We start from the raw sequence: 7638 nt of genomic DNA, 5'->3' as shown, positions 1-7638 counted from the left end.
AGGGGACAGGCCAAATCCACACGACAAGAGCTGGACTAAGGCAAAGAGGATTCTTGGAGTCATGAATATGGACGGCATACATTATTGGACTATTGAGATACTTCTCGAGGAGGGAAAGATCAAGGTTTATGACTGCAACTTACCTGCCTTAGACAAGGTTGATTTTTTACCTATATGCAGCCACTGTTGTAGTTGTTCCCCATCTTGTTGAGGCAGAGTAAACTGATAGATCATTTGTTAATAGAAGTGTTATTTAAGCAGCCATGTAATTTTGAAGGTCTAAACAAGAACATGGACCTCCCAAAAAGAGAAACTATTGTCACATGTGGGTCAGACACTTTTGCACACATCGAATATTTGCTGACCAGCACAGAAATGGCTGAGCCAACAACCTTTCTGTATGACAACATTTTGGTAAACATGTAAGAGGTCTGAGCTTATGGGGTATTAACTGAACGCTTGGAGCCTATGTATAAAAAAAGAGCCTGTGAAATAACAATTTTTTTATTTCAAGTCACTTCACTTTACATTATATATATGTAGAGGAAATTTTTTTTGCCTGATGAAAGTTGAATTTTTTAAAATGCAATAGGTTGTTTATCTATTGTAAAATATATTCTATCTATTCGGACAGATAGTTCACTATTGCAATAGGTTGGTCATCTGTTGTATTATGCTGATATAGTCTTATCTATTGCAACAGTGGGAAGACCTATTTGATAATTTCTAACAATGACCTACTTGTTGCAACATATGTCTAAATATATTTGATATTTTCCAACAATTACACTTGAATATTCATGTGCTCAACAACACCAAACAAGTAGCAAATACAAATACACCACCATGAAAATTTTATCAATTAGGCTTGGATATTCATGTTCCCAACAATATCAAACTAGAATCAATAACACCAACAATGTAGTATCTTCTTGCTCGATTTTGCTTCTCTTTAAAAGCCTTGACTTTCTTCAACAAACCCCAGATTACATGATTTTCTTGTGAAGGTTGTCGTTCTTCAAACCAATCAAAGTAATCAGATCCACCTAACTTCTACAAAAAGAAGACCAAAATTACAAAGCAATTACAAGTCAATAATTAATCAACTAATTAAATAAAAAAAATATTACCTTTGAAATATTACAAGTAAAAAACCTACGACCTGAATTTTGTTGAGTCCAAAAAGTCTTCAATGGAGCTTCATAACCACACTTACAATATCAAAAATCTTTATCATAAAAAATAGTGGAAGATGAGTTAGACATTGTCAAGCTTAGTTGGAAAAAATAGAAAAATATGTAGAAAAAATAAATACAAATAATTTGAAGAAATTGGATAGAGAAAAAAAGTTGAAGAAGAAAAAAAAATATTTGGGGATTTAGGGTTAAATTTTAGGAAGAAGATGGATATATAAAATAATGGAAGAAAAATAACTGTTGGGGGCCAAATTAGACGTCAAGTCAGCAAAAATAGGGTTTCAACGAGCCTTGGTTGAGTAAATTACACGCGAGCCAACAGGGTAAAAAGTGTCAAACTGACACATTTATGCCTATTTTATTTTACGTGTTTAAAATGAACACTGTCTACTTGATGCCTATTTTATTTTAGGTGTTTAAAATGAACACTGTCGATGGGTTTCACCTTTTTTATTTCAAGTCACTTCACTTAACATGTAGTGGAAATTTTTTATGTCTAATGAAAGTTGAATTTTTATAATGCAATAGATTGTCCATCTATTGTAACAGATATTCTACCTGTTATGACATATAATTTATCTGTTGTAATAGGTTGGTCATCTGTTGCATTATATCGATGTTTCTATCTAAGTCTATCTGTTGCAACAGTGGGAAGACCTATGTGATAATTTCGAACGGATTACCTACCTGTTGCAATATATGTCTAAATCCGTTTGATATTTTCCAACAGATGTATCGTCTGTTGCAACAGATACATTATCTAATGCAATATTTGACTCTAGTATTTTATTTCAATTAATAAGTTCAAATCTAATGAAAAAATAAAATTCATAGATAAAATAAAATAAATCAAAGCCTTCAGAAATTACGTGAAATAAATCAACAAATAAATGAAATATAAAAAAATTATTATGGGTACAGATCTCAACAAATACATCAACAATTTAAGTATTAATGCCAAGAATTCCTAAGAAGGAATAAGGTTATTACTTTAATAGACTCAAGCTTTAAGGATCTACTCAATATGGATAAGTTGTTCTTTATCCGGTGCTATGAGATTTGGCATTGGACGTCGTGGATCTTTATTGTCGCTTACGTACGGTTTCTGTGTTTTCTATTCTTTGTATTTTCATAAAAAGAGTAGCATTTTTTCAATGTTGTTCAGTAGTAGCTTCTACATCCACCTGAAAGCCAGAATTGGTCAATGTTAATCATGGAGATACAACAAAATGGATTAGAATAACTCATCTGTTCTAGCACATCAAATAGGTCTTCCTCCTATTTTAAATTATCCCAAACAGATTTTATTTTTGTTGCAATAGATGAATCAACTATTGGGATAAATTTCTATATCAGGAAGGCCTATATGATAATTTCCAATGGATGAACCATCTGTTGCAACATATGAATTATCTATTTGGAAAACCTCAAACAGTAAAAAGTTTTAATTTAATTTGTCCCAATAGATGACCCATCCGTTGCAGCAGATAGGTTATCTATTGGTACAAATAAAAGTGGTACGAAAAGCTATTTGATTTTCTAAACAAGATGAAACATATGTTGCAACAGATACTTTATCTAAAGCAACAAGTTAGTCAACTGTTGCAATAGATGTATATATATGTTTGATAATTCTCAGCAGATGTGTCATCTATTGAAATAGATATGTGTTTGTTTGTTAGTTGGAACAGACATACATATTCACCTTCTTCAGCTCGTGCTGCTCTTCTTTGGCCATTGTACATTGCTGATAACGCTCAAATTACACTTTAATTTAGTGCAAGGTAGTCGTCGTCAATATATTTACCCAACTTTGGAGTCGGGGTTTAATTCACAGGGAACAATCTGAGTGGCGAACCTAGTTTGAAGCTAAAGCTATAAGTTAAATTCAAGAAAATGGCATGAAAAGATAAAATAGGGGTTTTGAGTTTAACAAGTAATTGTTGGTTACTTTAATCAGTGTTCGTAATCAAGAGTTTCTGAAAAACCAGAATTATGTTCACTAGGGCTTCCGGTACTTAACAGATGTTAACGCTGGTTAAAGATTCTCACGGTAGGTAGGACAACAAGTTATCTCTATCAATGTTATACTGAAATATATCTCGACCTACTTAAGCATTTAATTAACTAATTCTCTCAGACTTAGGAAATTTATATTCACTTGCCAGATTTTACCTCAGGTTAACCAACCTTGTTACAGCGCTGATTATTAAACAGAGTATTTCCAAGTCCTTGTTGATAATTCACTACCCACTATATTTGATTTCTTTCTCAAGCAAACCAAAGCAGGTTTTATCTATTATTTGCAACCAAAAGATGTTAATTAAAACCTCAGAATTATCAAGAAATCCTACCACCTTTTGAATCTTGAACACTTAGCACCTTATCAAGACCTAACCCTAGATCCCATAACTCAAGTTAATGGAGTTTAGCCACTCATGATGTAACGAATGAAACACATAATTCAATTCATGATTTGAAAGATAAACTTACAGAGATGAATAATAACTAGTGAATCACAGATTAGATCACAAAGGAAAAATCTCAAAATATTGATAATAATCTCTCCAAAGTATTTGCTTTTACAAGCCAAGAAATTAGAGAGAAAATATCAAAAGTATTGTCCAAACTCAATTTGCGGGCCTCTCTCCACTTTTTTTTGAAAATCCTAAAACAAAGCTTTAAATAGTTCACCCTAAATAAGGAAACAAAATCAAGGTTACAACTTTTTCTCGGAATAGATGACGACTATTAGTGATGCCTTATCAGGATCCTGACGACTTATCAAGAATGTCGTCAAGTCTTCTTCAAATCTGCACTAGTCCTATATTACATTGATGGCAACTTCTGAAGGCTTATCAGGACTGTGACGACTTATCAAAAATGTCGTCACACTTTTGCTCCAATTCTCATGTTCTGCCTAAGTCTGACGGTATTTCTGATGACTCATCACCATTATGACGGCCTATCACAAAATATCATCTATTCTACCAGATGAAACTCATTCCCTGTTTAAGGATAACGATGGCCTTGATAGACTACCACCATGATGACGACCTATCATAAATGTCGTTAGTTGTACTTGTCTTTTAATTACTTCAGATTTCAGCCTTTTTGCTTCCATTATTGGTGGTCTCCCTGCATCTCAACCTTTACTGCAAAATCAAAGTAAAACTAATCAAAAACGATAAAATTTTCTTAAGAATTTGCAATTATTCTTAGTTAAAAGCCTTAAATGTGTTAGCATTTGCTCACACATCAATTGCTCAGTGCAACACATAGACAGAGGAGTTACAATTTTGCTTTTATGGATGCTTGATAATGCCTTGGATATTACTTTATTTCTCCTTTTAGCCTTAATCTCTAATGGAGTGGATGGATATAAAATCCTCTTTGATGGAATGGAACCCCTATTAAATGTCAATTCCTTTACAGGAGAAGTTAATGCATTAATAGCTTAATCACTACATCTTGTTTTGCCTTGCAGTCTTGACATTTGCATGCAGAACATTCGCTGGGACAGGAAAAATCTGTATAACCATTATGATCATACTCATAATGTTTTATTTTAAATGCTATAAAAGGAGCTTTATTAGCACCAACAGCAGCACCACTACCACCAACAACAACTTCATCACCACTAAGACCATCAACAACAACAAGCCAACACTCCAAAATTATTTTTCTTGTAATGGTTGTTGCTCCAAATAATTTTATTTTTATTCTGTCAATGATCTCAGGGTATTATAAAGTTTGCACAGGCCGTAAAGTAATAAAAATGGCATCTTCAACTCTCTATTGGTCAGAACAAGCGACTGATGAACAATCTAACATAAATAATTACATATATTAGAATGATGATTAGATCATTCAAAAAAATCATTAATTAAAACAAAAACTTAATTTTAATTATACTAACTACATCCTTCGGGGGGATTGAAGGGATTAAGAAATTTTACATTTTTATCAGTTTTGACCGACAACCATCTCAAGATTTTTGTTCAGAAAACTTCTTCCTGGTAGTTCACTTGTTGTCTCAAATAAGGAATGGCTTCAAACGTCCAAACATATAAAATAACGCCAATAAATAAAAATAATTATTGAGTAAAAAATGAATGATATCATAATAAAAGAAATATTTACCATGAAATTCCAAGGAAAGCCATATAAGTTGACTGTCTTTGGCGCTAACGGAGTCAACAAATATTTGACAGTCTTTTGAAGTTTTCATAACCCCAAGGAGAGTTGTTAAACGTCTCAAGATCCTCGGAGAGCTTTATTAAACTAACGGTTATGTTGTTCTTAACGTCTCTTGTCCAAAGAATATTATGTACAAACCAAACCAAGTGCAATGATTGCTTGTGCATCTTTGAAATTCTTTTACCTTTCAATGATTCTATCAAATTTTTATTTTTGAAGCTTGGACCAATAATGGACATCAGGTCATCACGATCACATGACTTTTCTTTTTCCTTTTTTAGGTGTGCGGGGTACTTTTTTTAGGATTAGAATAGGTATAACATGAGAAGGAGAAAGAGGATAACATTTTAGTCCAGTAACTATGGCAAACTCCTTCCAACCAAAACAAACAGGCATGCCACAGTAATTTGTCCACACTTCATCCATCTTACCTTTATTTTCATACATAAACCTACGCTTGAGAATTTCATATATCATTTTCATTTGGAGACAAGCAATGTTATCCTCCGGCAAATTAAGAAATTTTCCAAAGCAACTATCCCTGAAATAAGCATTCAATTTTTTTTCACAAAGTATTTTTCTGAAGGCGTCGAAAGATTTTTCTATGGTTGACTTAACAACAAAATCACCCATTAAATCTGTGGTACCATCGCACTACATTCTAATAGGATAATGATGTTGAAGGTTTTGACCAACTCTTCGGTGGAAGGGCTATTAGCATTTGGATCATCTCTTTTAAAACATTGCTCCTCCCTGTATTCATCATATTCTTCTCCTGATTGAGATAATGCTTGTAAATCAAGCTCATAGAGTAGTGGATGTAGCCTAGCTGCTTCACTTGTTTCTTTACTTGGACTTGATTCAGTTTCTATTATTTTGGAAGCCATATTATCTAAAATTAATAGGAACATAAAACACATATATTATAGTTGATTAATGCATTATTAAAAAGGGATAACAATAAATATAATATGCAAAATAGTAAACTAATATTTGCAACAAATCACACATCTATTGCACCAGGTAGGTTATCTGTTGCACCAAATAACCAACCTGTTGCAATGAACAACGGATGAGTAATCTGTTGCAATAATATAAAATATATCACTCATCTATTAAGACAAATAAATAGTCGGTGCAACAGATCGCACATCTGTTCCAACATATGTGTGATCTGTTGGAATAGTTAACTAACTTATTACAATGGATAAGTAATTTATTACAATAATACAAAACATATCACTCATCTGTTGAGATAGATAAATGGTCTGTGCAATAGATTACACATCTGTTGCAACATATGAGTGATCTATTTGAATAATTAACTAACCTATCGCATCGGATGAGTAATCTATTATGACAATAAAAAATATATCACTAGTCTGTTGAGATAGATGAATGCTCTGTGCAACAAATTACACATCTATTGTAATATATGAGTGATCTGTTGGAATAGTTAACTAACCTGTAGCAACGGTTGAGTAATCTGTTGCGACAATATAAAACATATCACCCAGATAGATAAATTCTTTATGCAATAGATCGCACGTCTGTTGCAAAATATGAGTGATTTGTTGGAACAGTTATCAATGTTGTAGCAACGGTTGAGTTATCTGTTGTGATAATACAAAACATATCACTCATTTGTTGAGACGGATGAATAGTTTGTGCAATAGATCACACATCTGTTGTAACATATGAGTAATATGTTAGAACAGTTATCAACGTTGTAGCAACGGCTGAGTAATCTGTTGTGATAATATAAAACATATCACTCATCTGTTGATATAGATGAATGCTCTGTGCAACATATCACACATTTGTTGCAATATATGAGTGATCTATTGAAAATCTTGGATTTGACCCGCTGGGAAGAACGACCATGTTCAGATTATAATTCTTCCATCACGTTCCATTCTTTTTAGAAGACTACACTTGAATTTAATTTTTGATTGCTCTATTTTGTTATTATTCTTAATAGTCTTGTAGGTGCTTAATGCGAAAAGAATAATTTACAAGAGCTACTTTCAAACGATAGTTATAGAAAATACACTAATAAAAATTTTTGGGGCGGTCATCGACCCCCGCAAAGTCCAGACGTATTACAACAATTTCATCAAAGTTATAGTATATTTTAGACTCTTTTCCTAAATTAAAACATAGAGTTTCTTTTTTTCTTTTTTTTGGCTAATTACGGAAGACAACAGGGGATCAGGACCTTGAAGGCTGCTTGAGTGCAACT

General features: G+C 32.8%; 1 pseudogene; it reads left to right on the top strand.

Moving 5' to 3' along the window:
- The first annotated feature begins 291 nt into the window (after positions 1–291).
- The window catches only part of LOC124888955, a 7958-nt pseudogene continuing 611 nt past the window's right edge, over positions 292–7638 (top strand).

The sequence above is a fragment of the Capsicum annuum genome, chromosome 11, assembly GCF_002878395.1.
Source record: "Capsicum annuum cultivar UCD-10X-F1 chromosome 11, UCD10Xv1.1, whole genome shotgun sequence".
Taxonomy (NCBI): domain Eukaryota; kingdom Viridiplantae; phylum Streptophyta; class Magnoliopsida; order Solanales; family Solanaceae; genus Capsicum; species Capsicum annuum.
Note: the sequence above shows the minus strand (reverse complement) of the source record. Positions and strands in the feature narration are given on the sequence as shown.